The sequence below is a fragment of the Castor canadensis genome, chromosome 8 (assembly GCF_047511655.1).
Source record: "Castor canadensis chromosome 8, mCasCan1.hap1v2, whole genome shotgun sequence".
Classification (NCBI taxonomy): domain Eukaryota; kingdom Metazoa; phylum Chordata; class Mammalia; order Rodentia; family Castoridae; genus Castor; species Castor canadensis.
The window spans coordinates 45,484,612-45,511,593 of NC_133393.1; the positions used below are offsets into that span (position 1 = coordinate 45,484,612).

A 26,982-nucleotide genomic window follows, 5' to 3' on the forward strand; every position below is an offset into this window, starting at 1 on the left:
TGTGTGCGTGTGTGTGTGTGTGTGTGTGTGTGTGTGTGTGTGTGTGTGCTGGGGATCAAACCCAGGGTCCTGTGTATGCTAGGCAAGTGCTCTACCACTGAGACACACCTACAGCCCTTTAGTTTTCTTCTTAATTTTTAAGAATGAGCTTCTTCATTTCCTGGAAAGAATAAAGTTCTGTCATCTTTCAGTTGGATTCTGGTTTATTTGTGCTAATCATTCAAAACAGATTAAATAACGCTTTTTGACACTGCACTCAGACATTTGTAATCATTTTCCCTTGTGTTCCTATAACAGTTTTGCACATACATATCAAATCTTAAGGGGATTTGTTTCTTTTCATTTCTTTCAACATTTTCTTCTCTAGACTTTTGACATTCTTATAGGCAAGACCTGGGTCTTACCTCTTGCTCCACCAGCAATTAATATACTTCCTGAAAAACAGAGGAAAAAAAATTAAATATTTTAAACAAATAAAAACATAAATGATCCAATGCTTTAGGTCAGTATAAAGGCTTCATTGCTTCAGAAAAAATGCCCAAAATATATCCCTCAGGTAGTGGGAAAATAAATTTACTTTTCTATGTAAAGGAAAAATGAAAATTTTCAGAGAATATTAAATATCTTGTTCCACTGAGATATTTATGAGGTTTCTGAATTGAATTGAAATTTCTCCCTCAATCTAAATCTTAGATACAAGTCAAGTGTTCTTAGGGGACTGGTACTAGAAAAGGAAACAAAAAGCAAACCAAACATTAGGTTTTAGTCTAAGAATTTGAGTGCTTTTTTAAACCCACCAGTATAATCAGATTTATATTTATTTTTACAGAAATGTTTGTTCAGCTAATGCATTCCTAATCAAATAATGGGTGTTCCATGATGGAAATTTCAAATACAGTTCTTAAGCCTGTCAAAAAGTAAATAAGCTAACTAGAATTATATTTCTTTGTTTCCCAGTGGACCTCATAAATGTTTGGAGAGAGATATGACGTACTTAGAAAGAGGACACACAGACACTCAAATGCAAGTAAGTCAACACTCTCTCCTCCATCCTTGGCCTCCACTGATTTCATGCATAACTTCTGAAGCAATATGTCCACTTTTAATTACAAATATATCATGATTTCTTAACTTTTTTTCATCATGTGGTTTATTTTTGACAAATTCCAACTGCCTTAAAAGCTCCTATAATTCCATTAATTAATTTATTTCACAAAATAATAAACATCATTTTATTCCATCAATATGTTTGTGTTTTATGGCTGTCCACATGGATTTTATCTCATTAGTGTGAATGAAGATCAATTAATTTTTAAACTTGCATTATAAAATGTTCAAATGAACCCAGTATACTGCTAAGTGGAACTTCAGATTGTTTTGAAGTTGACTTTGAGGTACTCTGTGAAATCTTCCAAAAGTGACATAATGGATTCAGTCTGTGAGGTTTCTAATTGAATATAAGCTCTATAATTTTCAGACTTGTGACAAAGGGGTTGGAGAAAATTTACTAAAACAGTAATTTTGGGTACCCACATTTAGACACTGTACACTATCATTTGTGCCAATGAAATATTGAAAAAGCATGCATTGATTTTCAGTGCTGTGATTCATAAGACATTAGTAATTAAGCCAAGTTTTATGAAACATTGCTTTGAAAAATTTCATTAAAATAGATTTGAAAACATTGGAATGGAACGGCAAAAGTTCAGATTGTCTGTGTTTACTCTTGTTTAAAATATCTCTCATTGAAAAAGTGAGAACAGTGGACCACAAGTTCAACTTGTCTGAATTTTAACAGTACTTTATTTGAAGAAAACATTGGTTCACATGTTGTAAGACAATGTGATGAAAATGAGACTGCTGCCCTCTGAGCTCATGCAACCTGAGGACAACTGGCAGTAGAAGGAAATAGCCAATGAAGGATGTTGCAGAACACTGAGAGCACAGAATGCTCAGGTATGTTCTAAGATCACTTTTCTCTCCATATCCAATACAGGCAAATAGAAAGAAAGACCATATGACCTTAAAGAAATCTTGAGTTCTAACATTAAAAAAGGGAAGATAAATAGTGAAGGAAAAAAGTTATCTGAAGATTTCCTCGTAATTATTTGTCTGCATTTTCATGTATAAACACTCCAAGAAAATAAGCTTCCTGGAAAGTCACAGCAGACTCATGGTGAACCTATTTTTAAATAGCAATAGTAGCACAGTAGTGTCCACCTTCACCCCGTACCTCTCAAGACTCAGCATATGTCATGCTTGTAAGAGATCTACCAGTTTATAACAGGTAAGTGAATTGAGGACTTGAAAGGGAGCAACTTGTCCAAGACCAGACTTCTGTACAGTGTACGAACAAAAAACAAGTAAAAGAGAAAATGTTGATATTATAAAAAGTATAATAAATGTTGATATTATCCATTTTTAAAAATGTGGAGGGGATGAATTGTGAACTCAGGTCTTTCTGATCCCAAAGCTGCTTATTTCATATAGGAAAGACATGAAGCTCAAAAAATTGAAATGCATGGAAATTAGGAGCTCTTTGAGGTCCAGCAGGTGAATCAATTCAGCCAAGCCAGACTTCCTCCAGAGATAGATGATTTTTACCTGAACTGCTGTATGGGCCCCTGTGATGGTTCTCAGTGCAACTCCACCTTTTCTCCCATGCCTTACATTCAGGACTAGTGGGAATATTCAGTTGGCCAAGTCTTAGGCACATGGTTATGTCTTGGCTTCTAGGAGGTGAGAGTAGGGGGATGTGCCTCCTACTAAGCTGCGTTCTAGTAGTGTTTCATGAATATTATACACAAAAAAGGATTCCTGAAAACAGGAAAGTTTTAGATCCTGCCTTTGCAAATGATTGACCATATGATCCTGGTCATACATACTGAAGTACCCACCTCTTAGATGGTTTGTCCTCCTTGCCTTCATCCCATCTATCCATTCACAACTCATAGATGAAGAACTCTACAACATCTTGTATCATGTTACCTGTTTGCTCTATACCCTCAGCAGGTTCTTGCCTTGCTCAGAGTAAAACCTTCAAGCCAATTTTCAGATATGTGTGCAGGATTAAGGGTGTAAACAAGGAGAGATTGTAAGACAAGCAGGGTCTAGCAAGATCACATAGCTGTTCCCAGCTCTAAATCTGTGCATCCTTCCTCAGTGTCCAATTACCCCACCACAGCCAGGTTCTATGGTTGGGATGTGGAGGTGGGCTCAGCTATGTGCTACATAGACAGTGGGTTTGTATCACCATTAAGTTTAAGAAACTCCAGTCCTATAAGTGAGCTGCTGATAATCCTGCCTAATCTTTGTCCCCTAATAAGGAAGATTTTCTTTATTTCTTTATTATCTTGAACAACAAATAACTTATCCTCTATTAGAGATGACAATACTATCCCTAACTTCCAAGACTACTCATTTTCTTCAGAACAAAAGTTATCACAAGAAAAATGGAAGCACAGAGCCTATGAAGAGCTGTTTCCCGACACGTGTTAGGCACAGGTCTATATTCTAAAATATCCTTTATACATTTTAGGATATTCAAACTATTTCATAGGAATGTATTAAATAACATGAATCCTTCACATGGTTGGCTCTGGGTACTGTATAAGTTCATTAGATGAAACTTGCTACTTGTTCTGTTTTCATCTCTTTTCTTACTAAGTATTTTCTATTGGATCTCTTTGATACTGAGGGAAGTACATTAAATACTTTGCCAATATTTTAGATTTTTGGCCTTATTTTTGTATTTCCAAGTTTGGTTTTCATATTTTATAATGTTTTTTGCAAACAATATTTTCATTTTTATTTTGTTCAAATGAACCATTAAATTATTTATGTTTGAATCTCTATACCTCCAATAATGTTTTTTGTCTAAAAGATTATTTTGTTATACTATAATTATTGTAACACCTGATTTATTCTGCGAGAATATCAGTTATGATTCTGGATAGAAACAGATGGCCTACTACAACTGAGTAACTGAGGAGATTTAATAAAGGGAGAATTTACATAGTTGTGAACAAGACCTGGGAAAATAAGGAATTGGCATAATACCTGGGGTTCTTGTCATTCAATTGCACCTATTTGAAAATCTCCCTTTTCCCATTCCAACAGTTACTATTGTTAGAATTGAATCATGAAGTTATAAAAGTTTTATGTTTTTTATAAAACTGCACTTTACTCTGCTGGATTTCCTTTGTCCACCTCTGGTTTACATCTCAGGTACAGTCAGTAGTGAATTTTCTCAGCAAGTTTTAGTCATACAACAACCATTGTCAGCTATAAAATGCCCAACTAGAACATGAACTTCAATCTCTCTTCCAACTGTGAATTTGTACTGAATTTCTACCAACTCAAGAAAAAGAAAAAAAAGAAAGGGGAGGAATCTTGTTTTTCACAATTACTTCATTTTTTCATTCCACTACTCTTCCACTCACAGGAGTGTGGTAATGTTTGAATGGTATTTTTTGTAGTTAGTCATTTTATGAATTTACTCCTCCTCTGGAATTTTCTAAATGAAACAATTTCCACTGACCTTTCTTATTTCATCTCAGGGGCTGGCCGGAGCAGGGGGGAGGTGCATCCTACATGTATTAGTTTGCTGTTGCTGGGTAACAAATTACCACAGATTTAGCAGCTTAAAGCTATAGGCACTTATTATCTCATAGTTCTGTAAGTCAGAAGTCCAGATAGGTTTGGCTGGGTCCCCTACTGAAACAAACACATTGATTTGTCCTGATGCTTATCTGGAGCCTTTGGCTGTTAGCAGAATCCATTCACTTGTGATTGTAGGACTGAAGTCCATGTTTTCTTTCTTTCCATCCATGAGGCCACTGTCAGCTTCTAGAGCTCTCTCTCCAGTCCTTGCATGGAATCCTTTCTATGGATTCCAATCTAGCAGCACTGTGTCAAAACCTTCTCATGCTCCATATTTTTTTTAACTTATCCATTCTGCCATTAGCTACAGAATGCTTTGGAAATTTTACCGTATCTTCGAAATCTCTTGTTTGAATAAGTAATTAAAGAATGTGAATTATAGGTGTCATGTCTAGAATTCCATCCATTCTCTAAACCTCTCCCACCTCTGAAAAATCACATCTCTCTCAAATGTGAAATAAATATACTCACTCCATTTCAAACTCCTTGAGATAGTTACCTTTATGTGTCAACTTGGTCTGGCTCTCATCCTCAGCTCTTCAGTCAACTGTCTAGCTAAGTGTTGCTTTGGAGATATTTTTTGGTAGATCCAATTAGTATTTCCAACCAATTGACTTTATCTAAACAAGATCACCCTTGATATACAAGTTACCTTGATTCAGTAAGTTGAAAGGATCCAAGAACAGAAGTAAAAAGAAACAAACTCCCCCTGTGGAGGGCAGCATCAGCTTTTCTAGGCTGTCTGATGGCCTGCTCAATGGACTATGTACTTGTTGAGGCTATCCTCACAATTGCCAACTCCATACAATGAATGTGTCGTATATGTAACATTTACATATAACATGTAATGTATGTCATAAACTACACACATATATTGCATGTTATCATTTATATAATGCTTACCATTGCATATGTATGCTATCACATGGATCTGAGTATCCCCCAAAGGCCATTATCCCCTGAATGGCACTCATTATTGAGAGGTAGTGCAAACTTTAAGAGGTGGAGCATAGAAGGAGGCATTCAAGTCATTGAGTCCATACCCATGAAGGGGTATGCAGACCTCAGTCTCTTCCTCTCTCTCTTTCACTTCCGGGCCATGCTACATCTCTATAGGTCTCATGCACCAGTCATGCTCCCTCCATAGGCCTAAAACAATAGGGTCAACTGATCATGGACTGAAACCTCCAAAACTGTGAACCAAAATAAACCTTTTCACTGTTATAGTAACAGAAAGCTGACTAACATATCTTTATTTTTTTAAAAAAATGGTTCCCACTGCTATGATTTCTAGTGGGCCCTGGCTGATGGAGTCCACGAGTATCATCCTGTTATAGAAGATGTTGAAAATCCAAGATCTCCCTTAAATATCATTGGTTCAAAAGTCCAAATTCCCAGCATCTAAATCAGGTACAAGGAGATACATGGGTGTAATTCGTTCTGGGCCACAATGAGGTTTCATCTGTGGACCTGATAAACTAAAGAGTTATTTGCCCCAAATACCCTCAAGACACAATGATGGATATGGAACACAATGGGTCAAACTACAAACACTCCAATTTAAAAAAGGAGATTGTAAAATACAAAGGAGTTACCAGCCCAAAGTACTTTAGAAATCCCGTTATCGAACTCCCAGAAGTCTCAAGGCTCCCAGGTCTATATTCATGGTTGCAGCATATGAACAAGTTTCTGCCTCTGAATCCCTTCTCTCTTATGTGGACGGTAACTTGTGTTTGTAACTGAGTAGTTTTGACAAATGGCTTCCTGAAAGTAGAACAGTAAGGACTTGGAAACTTCTTTTAATATAATAACTTTTATTTCAAACTACAAGTTCTTATTTTTCTTTAATTGGCTCTGAAAAATCATATGATAACCAGTTTACAGCTATCATTTTCAAGATTTAATTTTTTCTCTCTGCATTTAGTGCAAACATTCCTTTGATGATCTACACAAAGCAATTGTCATATCGGAAGTCATGACAATTTTTCTTATTGTTTCTTGTTAATGATGGTTTTCACTCATGGTGTATTATTTCCTTAAGTAACTGATTATGGCTTTTGAATAATTATTTTTGTTAATAATTTGAAACTTAGAACAATAAAATCTTCTTTCTGAGAAGTTGCTAATTTATTTCAATTAGAACAAGTCAAGTTTCAAACCTTGAGGGTCCATGGACCAAGCATGCAAAGCCACTTCATGATTGCTGTAGTTTGGGATCATCTTTTCTTGTATAGGGTCACATTTAGGTACCCATCCCACTAGTTGCAGTGAGCAAGTTTAGGATTCCCTAACTCAGACAACTTCATCTCAGTTTTTCAGGTATCATGTCGCAAGTAGCAATTTTTCCTAAAGCAGAAGAAGCTTTTGAGTGTTGGGTTTCTGATGTTCTCTTTGAATATTGCCCAGGAAATTTCTCATTATCTTTTAAGATTTTTGAAGCTTTTGGAAATATTGTTTACAGTCTTTGTAGTTGTTCTTGGGGAACAGATTGGTCCAATTACCCAGCCTGCCATTGTTACAGTAGAAGTTTATGAGCAAAGTATTTCTTGTGCCTGTTTCACATGTACACAAACTTTTTGAAGGTCTAGGCTTTATTTCCTACATACAGTTTTCAGTCTATGAAGGTCAGAGATTGTGTCCCTATATGGGTTTAGAATACTGAACCACCATTTGCTAAGGTCAAATATAGTTTCAGCCCTCACCCTTCTTAATTTGGTTTTAAGTTTCCTTTTCATTTCTAGCACACAGCAATTCTTCCTCCCCATGATTAAGAGATTGAGCCTCATTTTTGTAACTTATTTTTAAGCTTTGCAGATGGAACATTTATACAAATAAATAATGAAGATTAGCTATTTATTTTTCCCAAGAGTTTACTGTGACTGTATCAGAATAAAGGTGCTCCACATTAACTAATTCTACATAATGTTAGAATCACACCCCCATACACAAACATACTCTTTATTTTATTATTTAAGCTTCTCCTCCTCAACCAAAATCATATTACTTGATATATACACTTTATAAGTTATATATGTGGGTATAATTTATTTTATCTTTATCAATTTCCCACAGAATGGGAAAAAACTTTGCTAGCTATATATCAGACAAGGGATTAATAACAAGAATATACAAGGAGCTCAAAAACTTACCTCCCCCCAAATCAATAACCCAATGAAGAAATGAGCAAATGAACTGAACAGAGGTTTTCCAAGAAAGAAGTATGAATGGTTAAAAAAAAATGAAGAAATGCTGGGCATAAAGCAAATGCAAATCAAAATCATGTTAAGATTCCACCTCACTCCTGTTAGAATGGTTACCATCAAGAACACAAACAGCAGCAAATATTGGCAAGGATGTGGGGAAAAAGGAACCCTCATATGCTGTTGGTGGGAATGTAAATTAATACAATCACCATGGAAAACAGTAGGGAGGTTCCTCAAAAAGCTAAAAATACAACTACCATATATCCAACAATACCACTCCTAGGGATGTACCCAAAGGAATGTAAGTCAGGTTACAATAAAGACACCTGCATGCCCATGTTTATTGCAGCATTAGTCAAAATAGCTAAGCTATGAAAACAGCCAAGATGCCTCACAACTAATGAATGAATTAAGAAATTATGGTATTTATGCACAATGGAATTTTATTTGGCAATGAAGAAGAATGAAATTTTGTTGTTTGCAGATAAATGAATGGAACTGGAGAGCATCATCTTAAGTGAAGTTAACTAGGTTCAGAAAGCCAAAGGCTGCATGTTTTCTCTCATACATGGAATATAGGCCCAATGCAAATACAAGCAATATTATGTATATACATACATACATACATAGAAATATATACAGAGCATGTATCCAAAAGTGGGACTGGTAGAAGAGACCAAGGGAAGAGTAAAAGAAGGGAAGAAAGATAACAAATAATAATGAAATCCATCATATGTGGGAGCAAGACAATAAGCAAGCATGCTGAAAACTGTAGAACAATGAAGATAAGGAGAAAAGGGCAAGGAAGTGCAGTGGAGGGGTTTATATTGACTTAAGCACAATACATATTCAGGTATAAAACCGTGGCAAAATCCCCACTGACCAACCAACAGACAAATAAACAATGAAGGATAAGAATGAAAAACAGGTAATGGTAAGAGAAGGGCACTAAAGGGGGGAGTTGGTAAAAGAAGACAATAAAGAAGGTGACTATGGGTGATGTACTCTCTATACAAGAATGAATATAAAATTTTAAAACCTGTTGAACTCACCATAAGAAAAGGACTAAGCTAGAAAGGACAAAAATGGAGGGGATTAACCAATTCAGGACACAAAACATATATATGGAAATGTCTTAATGAAACTCTCTGTATAGCTATCTTAACCAAACAAAAATGTGTTCTTTTTCTCAAAAACAGAAAACAGAAAGGTAAAACAAGTCTTGTCTGGGGGTTGTACTAGTGGGAGGGGAGAGGATATAAGGAAAGGGTGTAGGAGGGTGAATATGGTAGAAGTTTTATGTACTTATGTATGAAAATGGAAAAATGAGACCTGTTGAAACTATTCTAAGAATTGGGGGATAGGAGATAAAAGAGAATGAGGGAGGGGATGATTTAACTAAGATACATTGTAAGCACTTTTGTAAATGTCACAATGTACACCCAATACAACACTAAGGTAATAAAAAATCTTAAAAGGAGCATATTATAGGAGAAATTGTTTTATGATTATAAAAATGAAAACAAAATTCTGTTCACCCTTTACTACTTATTGTTTAGTAATACCATGAAGGGATTTTTAAAAAACCCAAATATATTATCCACTTTTGATAGTGAATTTGACAACATTGCTTCGTAATTATAAATGACATCATCTGACATTTTTCTAGTACAAGAATATCAATAATGTTACCAAAGTTTAAGTTTATTTTTAGTGGAAGAATTTATATGTTTTTCTACAATAGTTGGATTACCATAGAAGCAATAAATTCTATTAAAACATCCTGTTCTCTAAATTTTCTAAAGAAAATCATAGCTATTTTCTATGGATTTAATATGTGTTTTTCCAAAATTCATGTTAGAACCAAATAGCCAGTTTGATACTATTAAGAGTTTGGACTTTAGGAGATTATCAAGATATGAGGGCTTCCCCTTCATGAATGGGATTGCTCATAGAACAGTTCAGATACATTCTTTTTTTTTAAAAGAATTGTTTACTAATTATACATTTTTATATACAAATGATGATGGCAAAAGCTGGGTTAAGATTAATACATATCAGATACATTTTTTATTATATCACAGATACTTAATAAAAGTTTGTCATAAGATGTAAGTACAGGATCTTGTTTCAAGGAAGAACAATTACAACAGCAGAAATGAGGAAATCTAAGTATCCAATGTTAAGACAAGCACAAAGCATGGGTACATATCAATGTCACAAAGCACAGTGCAAGTAAGAAAATTCTATACAAGTAACTATTGAGAAGGAAAAACCACATTATACATGTTTCAGAGAAGTTCTTGCTCATGGGCAAGTAAATTTAAGTGACTGGTACCCCAACATATTAACAGCATATCTGGATTGGTAGTAGAAATCCCATTGGAATTATTCATCTCTCCAGGAATGCTTAAGTTTATACAGCCTGGAAGAAAAAGATTTAATTTTAAGATGGAATGAATTTAGTTTCTCTGAATTTTTTTCTGGCTGGGAAGAACAGCTGTTCATATATATTTGCCTATTTCCCTATTTCCCCTTGCTGGCACCCCAGAGAAATTGTCTCAGTAAAATTCAACAAGAATTATACTATTGAGAAACTCACCAATCCTGATTTCATTATTTGCAAGTTACAGTTAAGTGATGTCAATATTTTACTACCTGTGGCCATACAAACCTATATTGTATATGAAAGATGACATAGGATATTAAGGGGTGTCAATTGGCCAGAGTCGTGTTCTTGGACCTGAATGGTGAATTAATATGTGATTATGTTATGCAGCAACCACTTAATTGTATGATCTCTACTTTCCTCATTTGTCAAAGGACTTAGATTTCCTAGGCTCAAGATTTAATGTTTTGTCATTCTATTCCTTTTGACTTCAAGCTATAGAATGATAATCTGACCTACATACATATAGATACTCACCAGTCACACAAACTTTCTCTACACAAATTGGCAGCACTTTAAGAACATAATGAGGAACTAGAACTACGATCACTGACAAAGCTTTAAAAGAAGATATTTTAATTTTTCATTGCTTAATTTAAATATGTGTTAATAAATATAAAACACAACTTTATAATGAATCAGATAATACCTCTCATCCTCTTGGTTTACTTTTCCTCCACCACTACTGTGCAGCTAGAGTTTTAGCACTGCATCTCAGCTGTACTTTTTGCTTTTGACACCAAGCCTCCTTTGATGTTGTAGCAGGGAAATCATGCAGAAATTCACTGAAGTCATGCATGTACTAACACAAGTGATAGAGAGTTAATGGCCTGTGTAGCAATCTTAAGTAATGGGGAAAGGATCAGATAGATAACTTCCCCTTCCTTCTATCCCTCAGTAGCACAAGTATAAGAATCACTCTGCATAGTTTCTCTGAGGGTCCCTGTGGGATTGAATCTCAGTTGCCCTCAATAGTGTGATCAGCTCAATAATACACACTAATTGGCTTTCTTCTTCTCTGTTTCAAAACCTTCTGCCTCCCTCTCCTGTGCCCTCTAATCACTTCCCAAACAAACCACCTGCATGTGAGTTAATGGCTCAGGCTCTGCTTTTGGAGGAGCATATCAAGGTTATGAAAATCAGTGCTAGAAATATCCTAGAAAGCAGACCTTAAAAAGGAGATTCCGGAACTGGACCACTGGCTCTTGGGCAATGAGGATGCTATTGTTGGGTGTGAGCCAAGTAGTCATTAATCATCAATACCATTACAATTAATCATCAATTAGCATTGCAGCTCTCACCAGGGGTGGATTAGGATGAGTTGCAGGTGAAAGTTAACCCTTGACTAGTCTCAAATAATATGAAATCTATGGTAAATCTAGGTTGGTTGCAGTATTTGTTAACTGTATTAGAATTCTTATAAAAATAAATAATTCTAACTGAAAATCTTCACCTTCCGATGTGCTGTAAAAACTAGAAGTCTCTATGTTTAAAAAGCTCTTTATCTCCTTTAACTGCAAGGCTAAAACCAGAGTTTTATATTTAATTATAAGGGTAGCAAAGCTAATAAGGAGACCAAATGCCTAAGTTAGGCTCCTATGGGAAAGTACCAGAAGAAGAAAGAACACCTGACACCTGGATGCAAACATTTGGGATGATGAGCTTGAGAATCTTGCATCACAAGATTCCACCGAACCCTCCTTTCCAAGAGAAGTGCTGATTCATTCCCTGAACCCCTTTGAAATTCCCCCTGGAGCTAGGGACCTGTCCAGGTGAGGCTGTTCATCCTCCAAAACTCCAGTTCCACTCCACTCATTCTTTCTAGTTTAGTAAGTACAGTCAGGTTTTAATATAATGCCAAAAGGAAAAAGTACAATCCGTTTGGCAAGGAAATACAACCCTTCTCCCAAAATGGCAGAATATAGCAAATATGTTCCACCAAGCACTAAGAAGTGGATCTTGAGATGGAATAGAGAGTTGTGTAATGCAATGGTGAGTGGATAAGAATTCATTGACACAGGAGTCTGCTCCATGATAGAGAGTGAAACTTCCCTGAAAGCACAAAGGAAGCTGAGTATGTTACAATGATGGGATGTTTGCTTGGAACTAGGAGTAAATAAGGTAGAGATGCTTCAGTAGCCTTTCCCTGGAACTGAGAAAAGCTCGAAAAGCCCAGGACATAAGATTTCTATATGAATTTATTCTATAGAACAAGAGAACCATCATTTGGGAAGACCTGAAATGAATGTCCTCACTAAGAAAACAAGGAACTCAATGGTGAAGGGTCCCAGCATATTGAGAAGATCAAAAGTGTTTGTTCTCTATAGGCTGGAGTTGGCAACAGGAGATACTACCATGTGACAGAGCTTCCTAATATCATGAAAGTTCAGACTAGGTGGTAGCACTTAATTTGAAGAAGTAAATCCCATACGATGAATGAAATAGGCAGAGAGACCAATGTGGCAAATTGATTGCCTTGAGTTTCAGGGAGCTATGATAGTCTATGGTGTTTCCAGGTGCAAGATGGATAGAATGTTGAATACGATATTTTAGACTCATTTCATTTAAAGATATAAAAATCTGTCAAGTAAAATACTGAAACTAGCACTACAAACCTTTACTCATTTTCAGATCTGACACATTTTATAGATGCCCAGATACTATTTATTAAAAGTAACACTGGGCTCCCTTGATGTAAGACTCCAAAACATCACAGGCAGTCATATTCTGAGAGAAACAGGAAAATATAGACTACAACTATTGGAAGCAGGATATAAGCTAACACTGGTAGAGGGAATCTGACATGCCATTCTGGTCCTCCAGTTCAAATAGGACTTAAGGAAAACAAGCGACAGAGTGCTCTCTCAAGTCTCTTCACTGTGGATCCATTTGTTTATATCAGTGGCTTCCAAACCTTTCTACTGATCAAAAATTCTGATATCCAGGTTATACTCCATACCAACTTGATCCTCCAACTAGCATGGAGCTCGAGGATCAGCATTCTCAAAATTCCCCACAGATCTTTCTTTTGTCCCTGAGAGAAAAGTGGGACAGATATTCTTAGTAGATCATAGAACCTTCATATGTGTTCCTTGACCTATAGAGTAGGAGCCATGATAAGAGGAAGGGTCAAGAGGAAGCCTCTGATACTGCTCTCCTAGTCCCTGAATGAGCGACAAATGGAAAATACCAAAATTGTTACTGCTTTGAATATCATATTAAGAGTCGTGAGTGCCATAAGGAAAGAGAAAAAAACACATAACATTTTAGAGTCTGCAACATCAGTGGTTTTTAGGGATTAGTCTGAGAGACATCCAGGGTAATTCCCTGTCATGGACCAGTTGTTGCTCCTTTCTCTGTTCTTACTACTAAGAAAGAGGTCAGCACTTAGAGGGGAATCTTTGAATATTTTCAAGTTTTTAATTGAAATATATGATGCATTCAGAAAAGCCACATACCTTGAGTGGAAAATAACTACTGACTCTAGCAGCCAGTAAGTCTGTCATCATGGGGTATCAATTAACTATGTGACCAGAGCTTCTTGTCATGAGTTGGATATTATCTCACACAAGGAGTCAGTAACTGCAGAAATCCATTATATAATGGAAATAGAACAGATTAGGTCACAGCAGACCTTGGAAATAAAAAAAAACCCCACAGTACTTCATCCCTAGTTTAGATTCCCACAACACTTGCCCATTTACAAATGCTGACTCTTACTCAATTCACACTTCTGTGTATATCAGTGGTTTCCAAACTTTGTTACTAATCAAAAATTCAGATACCCAGATTGTACCCCAAACCAACTTGATCCTTCAACTAGCATGGAGCACAAGAAGAGTCTTCTCAAAGTTCCCCATAGCTATTGATTTGATCACTGAGAATGTTACTAAGAAGGAAATTTTCCAGGTCTGTTCCAAGGACAGACCCACTAAATGCATGCATGACAGAAAGTATTGCTGCTGCCTACTGTACTACTTGGGGAGGACCTAAAGGATGCAGATGAAAGGAAATTCACCCATTAGGCTGAACTTCAATACACTTAGCCCTCCAGAAGATACGACTATCTGAATAAATGGTGCAAGCAGCAGGGCAAGGGAAAGAGCCCATTTTCACTCAAGCCTCCACTATAGAAACCAGCTTCAGACAGGTGTAATCTAGCAGAACCTTGCCTCAGCTGTACTTGCTTTCTACCTTGGGGATGCTCTGAGGCCACAGAGACACTCGCACATATGTGAGCTTATCACTCACACATGTGAGTTCCAGGGCCACAAGAGTATTAGTGTCCTGTGAGAACTCTGGGTAGTAGCAGGAAGGAAACAATGAATAGATGCTCCCCACTTAGTCCTCAGGAGGTACATTCTGTATAGTTTTTCAGAAGGTCCTTATGAGTTTCAGGCCTCACTGTCTACACAGCATAAACATTTAGGTAGCTTTCCCTTTAGAAGTAGCATTTATTATTATTCAGGAGAGGCAAGGCCAGTAGATAAACAGATATCTTGCACAGAAAAGGTACTGTGTTGTTCAAAATTCCCCAAGAGGAAAGGACAGACCAGACTACACAGGGTCACATGGAGGAGTACCAAGGCTGGTCAGATTAGGAGGATATGGTTAATGGCTTTTCATGTGATTTTGGCAGGAAGGAATGGGTAAGGCAGGAGATGCATGCTAAGAAAGGCTAGGATTGGCTTATTTAGGTAATTTCTATAGACTTGTGGGTCTAAGAGCTAGCCATAGTAGACTAGTACTTGAGCTTGGAGGAATTATGGCAGGGGTCTAGTAGCCTGGAAGAGGCAGTTGAGGGGGCCCAAGGATGCCGAGTTGGTTTGTCTGACCATGAGAACAAACATCCAAGAGATTCCTTTGCCACTTCTAGAGTTAAGCTACCCTTGAAGGGGCGTTTCTTCCCCCAGGGGCAGCAAGAGCCCAGATGTCAAAGCATCAGAAAAACGAGAAAGTAAAAAGGCAGGGTTAAAGCACCTTGCATCTGTTATCCTTGCTTCTCTGCTTCACTATTCTCAGATTTCACTCCTTTCATTCCCTGAAATTGCTTTATAAACATATTACATTCACACGAACTCTAGTCTCATTCATTTTGCTCTCACAGAGTAGGTGTGCAAAGGAAAGGGTGAAGGGCTAACTTAACTCAGGCTAAGTAAAATTCTTTCCCACTCATTCACCTTTAGATTTCATGCAAATATCTTAGATTTGACTACCATGGTCATCCCATTCAGTGGCCATGACCAGTGTCTTGCTTGTTGCATTTCTGAAGAAAATTGACTTGTGAAAGTAGAAATGCCATATTAGGAGAAAAACAGATCTGACCTGTAAGATGGCTCAAGAGATTCAAGAGATGTGTTTGTTTGTTTTTACAAATATGGAAAGTGAAGGCATTTGAGAAATCCAGTACATGCCGTTTGTTTATTTATTATTTATTTATTCATTTATACATACACACACATATATATAAACATATATATAATAGTTATGGGCATGAAACCCAAGGGCCTCACACATACTAGGTAAGCACTCTGCCACTGAGATACATCCCCAGGCCCATGTTTTTAATCACTGAAAAAGTTTAATAATTAAATATAAAAATGTTAAATTGTTTTGCTGGTTTAAACAAAGAGGCAGGAAAAAAAGATAAAAGATCTACACACTAGATTAACTACCCTGTATTTCAGAATGGCAAATTCTTTGGCACGAGTCATAAATTTTCTCCTTTCTGAGATTTCCTTGTGTACTTTCTTAAGGGTTTGAATTTGGAAATCCAAATACATTGGGGACTAAATTATTTAGAAATTACCCTGAATACCAGATTAGTGAGATTATCTAAAAATAACTGAGGTAATGTGATGCAGAAGGTAACTAATGACCTGTAAATGCAGGTTCCTCCATAACGCTCTCTTTAGGGAGTAGTTAATGTTTCTCTAATGGCTTCTATGGGAACTGGATGGTTCAGAGGAACTGGTAATAAGAGATGATACAGTGATTTTGCCATTATGTCCTGACTTGAACAAACCATCTTTCTAAGCAAATATATTCACAAATGCTTAAGAAATACATCAAATGCTGATAACAGTCTAGAAATCTGTACTTCTAATCAGACTTCTCAAGCTTACTTGTCAGAATTCATTTTACAGAGCACATAGCAGTGTTTTTGCTTTTGCTTTTCTGCCTTCACTCTAGTGTAAAACTTCCATTGCAAACAAATGTTAATCAGACGTTCCCTCTCCATTTGTACCTATTTCAATTGGGCCTTGTATAGATAATCAAGTAATTTGGGGGCTAATGCAGAGAGTGGAGAGCAAGAGGGAGCATTTACTAGAAGGAGGAATGCTGAAAGAGACCACAAGAGGGAAAAAAGTAGAGCTGAAAGGAAATTTGTCATTATTTGGCATCAAGCTCTTTATTTCAGACATGTGCAAGTGCAATAGAGATGGGTTGAAGTAATTTGCTCAGGTAAAGTACTTGAGGAAGAGCAAAGGGTCAAGTCTTGTCCCCTAACCTCTTGAGTGCTTTTTCCTCTACAGCTCACTGCCTGTCTCAAAAGGCATGAGACACAAATCACTAATCTTACTGTGATTGCTGAGACACAGCAGACAGACCAATCAGAGCAAGGCAGGGAGTGACCACAGTGTTCTTTAAAACTAGGCCAGGCTGCCTTGTATTTGTATTCATAAGTACATGACAGTAATTATGAGTGAAAAATTATAGCAAGCTACATGGTCCTTTCAATGCTTTTTATTTAATCTGACAATGAATAAAAATGATGGAAAAAGGAAAAGAGCACTTCTAGCTCTTTGATTGTCTTTGTTAATCAAACTAGTTACACTGGCATTTTTTAATTACAGAAGTTTATAACTGCAGTATACCCACATTATATAGGTACTCCCCACTGGCCCCACCATGGACCAAAAGTCGCCAGGGCTATCAGATCACTTGTCATAGTATCACAGATCTTGTATTTAAGTAACACTTATTTTTTTAATGATGGCCAAATGCCCAAGAGTAGTGATGCTGGCAATTTTGTTATAGTATATAGTTGCAATTGTTCTATTTTTTATTAGTTATTGCTGTTATTCTCTTACTGTGTCTGATTTATACATTACACTTTGCCACAGGTATGCATGAATAAGAAAATACAGCATATATAAAGCTTGCTTCTACCTGTGGTTTCAGACATCCACTGGGATTTCTGGAAGGCATCCCCTTTAGGTAAGGAGGGGCTTAAAAGAGAAGTTTGAGTTAGAGTTCGGTGGTGCTGGCATGTGAGTTAGGCATGGTTTGTTTTTGTGCCTGTGTTTTGGTGTCTCTCCTCCTATTGCTGTGCCTAGCAAAACTTGAAGTTCTACCAGCCTGGTTTTACAAAATCTAGCTCTCTCTTGAGATAGAATTGTTCACAAACAACAGCTAAAGAAGGAAATGGCCCAGGTACTTATCCGGGATTTAAAGGGCAGTGTATTACAGTGGATTGGTAGCTGGAAAGAAAGCCAGAGTAAGAGACTGGGTGATATGCAAACTCAAGAACTTGCAATTTATGAAGCTGGTAGAAATGAGGCCTCTTTTCTCTTTCTTCCATTACTCTAAAAATAAAAGTGACCTTTTTTGAGTAACAATACAAATCTTGAAATTAATAGCAGTCTTTATGTGTAAAACACATATACAGTATAAACATTATAGATAAACACAAATGTAAATTTTAAGTTGGGTTGAGTGAGATTATATGCAAGGAGATAAGAGAACACATAGTTTCAGCCATTAAGCATGTCTAAAGTGATGCAGTTGAAAGTAATAAGAATATTATTGATGACTGAGCCAAAACAAATAATATAGAAAAGTGCACCTGGTTACTTCCGTATTATTCCATAAATCAATAGTCTGAATTTATCTACAAATAGGATTCTAAAATATGTATATGACATCATGGATTAAAATAGCAGTCCCTACTGAATAGTAACTAGTGTTATATATGTTTAAATGAGTTAAGTCACTATATAATTATCTTCTAGTTTCACTGAAGTTGGGCCACACTCAGTTGAATTAGGCCATATACTTGCTTAAATAAAACCTGAAAAGGAAGGTTGGCCTATGAAATAATATCGTAGCAAAATAAATCATATGTTTCTGTAAAGGAACATAAATATATTTTGGATATAAATTTATTGCATACAATAGCTTACCATGAGTTTAAATGATGTTTTAGTAAAAATAAGAAGAAAAAGTAATCCAATCTAAAGAAAGTTCTATCAGAACATGAATTTTTTAAAAAATGTGTTTCTTCTATGTGGCACTTAATAAATGTCTTGACATGAACAAATACATTAATGACACTATCCTCTTTCCAGATTTTCACCAAGTGACCAGTGACCTGGGAAATGATACAAGCAGTAATTTTGATTTGACAAGGCAGACATTGGTAAGTCATGTATGATAGATGTCTGCATATCACTCAATATGCTTTTCTCATCACCTGCTCTCAAGCCAGGATTATCTATTATAGCTGTTGTACTAGCTGAGTCATGTAGATTCTCTATACTTCAGCCTGAGGAGCTTTAAAAAATGTGTCTCTAAACATATTCCACCAGTCTTCCCTCTCCTTAAAACCTTTAAAGGCTTCCAATTATGCAAAAGAGAAAACCCCAAACAAAGTGGCTCACAAGACCTTTGCCATGTCTTCAACTAAACTTCTTCTTTGCCATCTTTCCTACTGCTTCTTACTACCCTTCTCATCAGTCCTCAAACTGCATGTGTTGTCTTCATCATAAGCCCCTTCTCCAGCCTTGACTACTTTCCCTTTCACTTCTTTAAGTTAACATTTATTCACGTTTCAGTTTTTACTGCAAACTTTACTTCTTGACGGGTGCCTTCTCTTATCTTCAGAATGGAAATAAACTCTGACAGGTCGTGTTTATTTTCATGGTTATCTGATCAATAACTGACTCTCAAAAAGAGTCTCACTGGTGGGTGGGGAAGAAAATATATCTATATTTTAATTCACATTTATATCCTGATACCTAACAAAGGAATTGATACATAAAAACATGCCTAGATGAATTCATTCCTTCACATAGTGAACACAAATAAATATATTATTTCCTTTAATATGTGGAAAAGAATTTTATAGATGAAGCAAAGTCTCTACTAGTCATTAAGGTGGTTCAATGATTTATCAGAAGCAAGCAACTTATTCAATGAAGTATGATACATAGAACCTCTATTTTATGTTTAACACTACAGAAAATGTGAGAGAGGCATTTCTACATCTTTTAAATGAAAGGATAATTTAGATTCAGCAAAGTCCACACTTCACTATTTATATATCTTAAGGTTTTGACAAAAACATGCAATCATGTAGTCACCAGTGAAGATACAGATCTATTCCATCATTCCAGAATACTGCTTATGCACCCCTGGTCATTTGTAACCTTCCTAAGATCAATCATACATGTCCACTGTGTTGTTTTCTTTCCACTTATAGTTTTTCTTTTTCCAAAAGGTTATACAAAACATTCTCTCTGTAGCCCTTTAAATCTGGGGTTCTTTCACTTAAAATAACGCATTATAGTCTTATCCATTTTGTTTTATCTATAATAGTTCATCCTTTATATAACTCACTATATTACATTGCATGGCTATACTACTGTCTCTTTTTCATTTCTTATGTTGACTGACAGGTTGACACTGTGGAAATTCTGGATAAAATGATTTGAAACAGTCATACACCAATTTTTGTGTGAATATTAGTTTTAGGGGAATAAAGGCCTAGAAACGTGATTGCAAGACATACAGTAAGTGTGCATTAACTTTACTAGAAAGTACCCAACCATTTTCCAGGAGCTAAAATATTGTTTATTCTCCCCAGAAACATGTAAGCCTCATTTGTCCCACCTCTTTGGCAAAATCTGGTCTAATTCATCTTTTCATCCTAACTATTCACTTCTGCCCTGCATATGTTTTATTTCTTTATCTTTTTGTCTTCATTGCATTAGCTAAGAACACCAGCATGATGATAAATAGTCATGGGGTGAGTGACCATCCACACTTGATTTTCAATCTGAGGTAATGCATTCAATATTCTGCTGTATGATGTCAGTTGCAGGGTTTTTTTAAGTTCCTTTTATCAGACTAGGAGATCATACCCTGTTTTGCCGAATTGATGTTAAGTTTTCATGTAAGTATTTCCCATTTAATCTCAATTGATAACTTTATGGGCATAGAGTTGTTGACAGCCTTTCTTTGTTAGTCTTACAATTATTGTAGTGATGTTCATTTATTATTTCAGATGTTGGTATTTTCTCTGTATTTCTATGTAGTTATGACTATTGATTTATCCTTTTACTTATTGCTTCAAAAGAGAAACTTTTTGTTCATTTTTCTTGCTTTTACACTTTCAATTTTATTGATTTCTGCTCTAATCTTTTTTTCTGTTATACTTCCTTGGACTTACTCTCCATTTGCAATTCAGTGAGGTGATTCCTCTTTTAGACCCAAAATTGGGTTGTTTATTTTCCTTTATTCAAAATTATAGCTCTTTTGTGATTGTTATTCTTAGGCCATTTAACTTTAAAATGATTATTGCTATCATTGAAATAAAATATGCCATCTTGCTAGTTATTTTCTATTTATTCCATCACATCTTTGGTCCTTTGTTTTGCCAGCTATTTTTCAGTATTCTATCTTATTTTCAATGTTAACTTTTTTCTTTTAAATTTTGGAAAGTGTTTTTAGTAGCTTACATAATATGCATCTTTAATTACTTATTATCTATTTTATAATATTGTATCACTTCATTTATAGTGTATGCTCCTTACAATAAAAGATTAGCTTCTATCTTTTGTGCTTACTTCTACATGTACTGAGAAGCCAAAGGCATTGATGCTATTTTGGGGGTTGAGAGGTACTAGGGATTGAATTCAGGACCTTAGCCTTGCTAGGCAAGCACTCTACCACTTGAACCACACCCCAGCCCTTTTTGCTTTGGTTTGTTTCTCAGAAAAGGTCTCCTGTTTTTGCCTGGATTCGACCTTAGACTTAGATCTTCCTACCTCCTCTTCCTGAGTACTGAGAATACAGACATAGGCCACCAAATCCATCCCTGATGTATTTTTGCTATAGAAATAAGGTACCTTTTCTACAAGTAAAAAAAATTGACTTTGTTTTCATTTATATCCTTTCTCTATCTCCCTATTACTTTTTGTCCTATTTCTTGGCCTTCTGTCCTCTTTCTTCTGCTTGTAAAACTTCCTTTAATATTTTCCTTAATGAACATACACTAGTAAAATATTACCACTGTTTTTATTTATCTAAAAAGGTCTTTATAACTCCTTCATTTGAAAGACAATTTCCCTGGATATAGAACTTTAAGATGACAATTACTTTCTTACTCCAACTAAAAGACATCACCCCACTGTACTATCCTTGTCTAGTTTCTCACAAAAGCTTGCTGTAATTTTTATCTTTGTTATTTATATGTAATATGAATTTTTTCCCACTTTTTATCATTGATTTAGAACAGCTTGAATCTCTCCTCCATGGCTCTGTCTTATTTTTCTTTTTAATTTGTGTTGCTTATCATTTTCTTAGATTCTTAGATAGATGATTCAAAATGTCCTTTGTCCTTAAAATTTTTTGTTAAGTATTTACTATTATTTCTTTAAATATATATTCCATGACATTCTTTCCTTCATCTCCTTCAGGAATTTCACTGGGTCATTTGATATTGCATCACCTCTTGAGGGTTTTTTCTATAACTTTGACTTTTTCACCTTCTTTTGTGTTTCCGTTTGTTTAATTCATTGATCCATGTTGAAGTCAGCTGTGTTGAATCTACTGTTTTGTAAGCATTATCATTATAATTCTGCCATCTCTAGCATTTCCATTAGGTTGCATCCTATAGATTGCATCCATCTGCTGGTTTCCAATCTGAGCAGTGTGCTGACCATGCATACCCACTTCAGCATATTAATCACAATTATTTCATACTCCTTCTGGTACTGCCAATAATGCTGCAGTATCTGATTTTGATTGTGTAGATTAGTTTTGTCTCTTGATGGTGTATTTTTTTCTTGGTCCTTTCGGTATATTTTTCGTTGAAAACTGGGACATTACATAGGACAGTAGAGACGGAAATCCTATGCATTGTCTGTTTTTTCACTTATTTATTACTAGGCTTTTAGTATAGGAGGTGAGTCAGTTTACTAGGAGTTGTGTTGCATTTAGTTTTGTTGCTACTCAGTGCATCTTAGTCCTCTGTTCCCCCTAGCATTAAATTACATTTCGGGTAGGGATGGTTTCCCAGAAGTTTCATCTCAGTGTTCCTTCTCTGCCTTATGTGTCTCTTTTGCATCTCTGGCCCAGAAGTCTCTTTCCATGTTCCTGAACTCCTCCCAGAACATTTGCTCCACATGCTTGCTTGCTTACGAAATGGAAGGAACATTTTCTTACTGGTTTGACTGCCAGTCTTCTCCAGGTATTATGTCCCTGAGACTAAAGAAGAGGATATTGCCTTCTGAAGTAGGAAGTCGCTGATTGTCAGGATCCAGTACATATCCTTGCCCTTTTCCTAGGAGCAGAAGGTGAAGAGCTTTTTGTTTTTGTTTTTGCTTTTGGTTTTTCTCTTCCCTGTTCCTGGTTGCAGAGTCCTCACACATGGTCTTTTGAGACAAGGTTTCTGTCCCTTCATAGGCAGCTTAAGTTTTTTGTTCTACAGGGGTGATAAGGTCAGGGTGGGTCTTCATACCTTCCCTGAAATGTCCTCTTTCCATGCCTGCTCAAAGAAGGAGACTTTCTTGAGGCTCATTCACCTGTCAATATTGCTTATGATCACCCAGTGAGATCTATGGAAATCCTGTCTTGGGATGTGAGTTATTCTTGGGTCAGCAGCTTCACTGATTCTATTTTCTCACACTGACTTAACAACTTATTAGAAAATTTAGCTAAATTATTCTACTGACTTGTATGTTTTTTTGGTATCATCCCAGGTGAACATGTGTTTGTCCATTCTCTGAGCAGCCGTATTTCAGGAATTAAATGTACAGTAATGATTACAAGTGAAATGGGAATTCAGAAGTGATAGATCAGGGAAACGATAATCAGAGTTGTTTTTTAAGAGAAAGGGCTACTCATCATTAAGTAGGATTCAAGAGCCCACATAACATAAATGTATCAACAACTTAGCATTAATCTCATTAAGAAGAGAGATTTTCTTGGGAAAAAAGAACACTCAATACTTTGCAATTTAACTGTCAGCTTTAATGTCTTTAGACTTGTTCAAGCAAGAACAGTGGGCCACATTGGGTTAAATAGGATGTACATGTTCCTTTTTCCCTTCCTTCAAAATTAAAAGGATAGTGAAAGAATAACCAGGAAGAAATTCTGAGTAGGATAGAAAAAAAAAGATTACCACATTCTCAAATGCTAATTAGTTAAAAAATATGGCAGACATCAAGCTTTTCTAGTAAACTGTAGTTTTACAAAGGGAATTCCAATAAGAAATATTATTATTGTTATTAAACTACAGAAATTATGGTGAAAATTTCTAAAATTTCAAATGATGTGTATAAGATAATAGTAGTTGTTATGGGTAAGTAACTTTGTTAAAGGATTTCAAAGTTCTACATCCTGGTCTTTGTTGAAGTTTTGAAATGTACTAAGTCAAGAAAAGAGTATAATTCAACTTTGCTAAAGGGTATAAAGTCCTAAGTCTTGGTCTTTGTTAAAGGGTTTCAAAGTCCTAAATCACAAATTAGCTATAATCCATCATTCAGTTCCAGCAACACAAATTTTTGGAAGAGAGAGGGAAAGTAAGCAAGTGAGCTATCTAGCTTTCTATTTCTATGAGTAAGGAGCCAGTTATCAGAAATTCCATATTGGTAAAATCTTCATTTCATTATAGGTCAATACAGAAGAAAGAAAACATTTTTCTACAAAGGTCTATGTTGCTGTCAGATGGAAGCACATTAAATTGTTTGAAAAATCCACATCCTGGCATGTGAGTGTTTTTCAAAGCTAACTATTCATAAAATGTTGACATATCATTACTGTAACTGTCAACAGACACGGATACTGGTATGATCACATGAAATTCTATTCTCAAGGAGACCAGAAATCATAAGACTACACTGAGAATTTTCAGAGTACTAGGACTCAAAAGAAGGAAATGGTCAGATTTATCTTAATGTATAACAATATGATTAAAAGTAACAGTTTCAAAATAAGAAATTCTGAAATAATAACAAAGTCAAGAGTCATTCAAATAGAATCATAAGTCATTAGAAAGTCCTATTAATTATATTTGTCAAACTCGGTAAAGCATATAGCTTTGCAGGCCATAATATATTATAAAAATCACTTTAAAATATAGTAAATTAATTTTACAAAGTAGCTGCATTAATCGTGGCTCAAAGTAGGGATATGTAAAGCTTTATTTACCCTTGGAATATGAGCTTTTACACAATTTATTTAGGCCATATTAAGGTGATGATTTTAATATATGTTATTAGAAACGGGAATTTGAGGAAGAACGCAGATTACAGAAATAAATTTTCCTTGATTATTCTCCAATTAGTGATTGACAAAATGTGTTAAACAAATTGAAAGCACTTTTTAAATATCATCAAAAGTAATCTTACCAAATCTTTAAGAATAAATTTGTAATTTTCTTTTGAAATACATTATTCTCTCTTTTTGTGGTTAATCTATAACCAGCTTTAACTAGAGCCATCATTTATTGAGTAATTATTTTGTGACAGGAAATATGATTGGCATTTCATGTATGTTATTTCATGTTCAATAACAAATATCTAGGTTAGTTCTAGTAATTCTCAAATAGGGAAAAACTCAGGCAGCACTTCCATTGACTCCAGAAAATAAAATGGATATTATTAATCAGTTTAGATATTGGTGATTCCAACGTGCTGGCTTTGTGGGCACTTGCTCATTTTCATTCCACTTTTCCTTTGATCTTACTATTTATTTTATGCAAATTTATCAGTCTTTCCTATCGTGAAAGAATTAGGCACTCAGAATCTAAGGTGTATGTGCTCACTTTATGAATGTCCTCATCCAGAATGTAATTATGATGACCATTCTTAGGGAGGCAACTGATGAAAATAGCCACTCAAATCATTACCTCCACCACCTGGCTCAGAGGAGGGTCCATGGTTGAGAAAAAACAAAAGAAACAGTGAGTATTTGATTTCCCTTTGTTCCCATTTGCGATTAGTGAGAATCATGAACTTTAATGCCCATTTATGATACCATTTAATCATTATTTCCCTGGGTATAATTATGTTAAGTGATTGAGAATGCCAATTTTAGGTAGTAGGGAAAAGATTTAGTAGCTCTATCTCCTCTAGCTTATTAGTATTATTACAGATTATTTTATTAGCCATTTTTCTCATTATCACATAAGTAAAGAGTAAAATACTAGCTGTAATCTTTAGGATTTGAAACCAAATCCTAACTGTTAAAGGCATATTTTCTGGAAGAAATCTGGATGAGTAATATGCTCATTTCAATAAAGATATTTTACAGCATTTTCTGATTACATAGGTATAAGCAAGAAGTCGCTTACTCTTTTCTGTTTTCCTCTGGACACATTATATCTTTTTCTCTCATTTGCTATTCTGTTTATTTATTTATTTACTTTTGGAAAATTGACACATTGGCTTTGTTGCATTTTTCTTTGTGTATGTTACACTTAGAGAATTTGTTTGATATGTGGGTTTGTAATTTTCACCAAATTGGCCTCTCTCCCTTCTTTCCTTTGTTCCTTCCTTCCTTCATTCATTCCTTCCTTCTTTCTTTTCTTTTCTTTTTTTCAGATGGAGTCTTGTTATGTATCCCAGGCTGACCTGTAACTCATTATCTTTCTCCCTCAGCTTCCCAGGTATGTACCACCATGTGCTGGCTTGGCTATTATTGCTTAGCTATTTTTTGCCCCTTCCACTTTTCTTGTTTGTTGGATTCTGTGATAGTGTCATATAGATTATTGATGACTTGTTTATTTTTTAAAATTTGTTTTTATTTTTATGCTAAGGCATGAGGACCAGTAAATTAGTGGAGTTATAGGGATTATCTTTTGTATTTGTTTATTTTATTGCTCTCTTTCTGTCAAGGATCACCATCCTGTAGTGCCAACAGTCCAATGTTTAAATCCTCTGTTTCATATACTTTGTCTGCTTTCACTTCTTGTTTAAGGTCAGATGTTTTAATTCTGTACCTGTTATTATTCTATATCAATAAGAGAAAAAGGTACTTTTGAAAAAAAATTCTCATCTAAATCTAAATCTAGATAAACCCTATGACCCAGTAATTCTACTCCTAGGCATTTTCTCAATGTAAATGAAACTATAACCAAAAGACTTGCATGGGAGTTTTCATGTCAGCTTCATTTATAGCAGCCCTGAAATGGTTATTACTCAAATTCCAATCAACCTGAAAATGCATAAACAAATTGTTTCATATTAATACAAGGAATATTACCTAACAATAGATATGAATACCTTACTGCACACACAAAGATAAATCTCACAGGTATTATACTGATTAATAAAACATAACCTAGCCAATGATTGCATATACATGAAGTTCAATAGCAGACAAAACAAGTTTTAGTATAAAAAAAATCAGAAACTGATAGCATCTGAATATGGAGATTAC

At 35.5% G+C, this 26,982-nt stretch overlaps 1 long non-coding RNA gene across 1 annotated transcript; it reads left to right on the forward strand.

Moving 5' to 3' along the window:
• The first annotated feature begins 23,554 nt into the window (after positions 1–23,554).
• Positions 23,555–26,275, forward strand: LOC141425480 (uncharacterized). Its single transcript, XR_012450487.1, has 3 exons — positions 23,555–24,310; positions 25,414–25,504; positions 26,145–26,275. It is a non-coding gene; the product is annotated as an uncharacterized lncRNA (long non-coding RNA).
• The last annotated feature ends 707 nt before the right edge of the window (positions 26,276–26,982 follow it).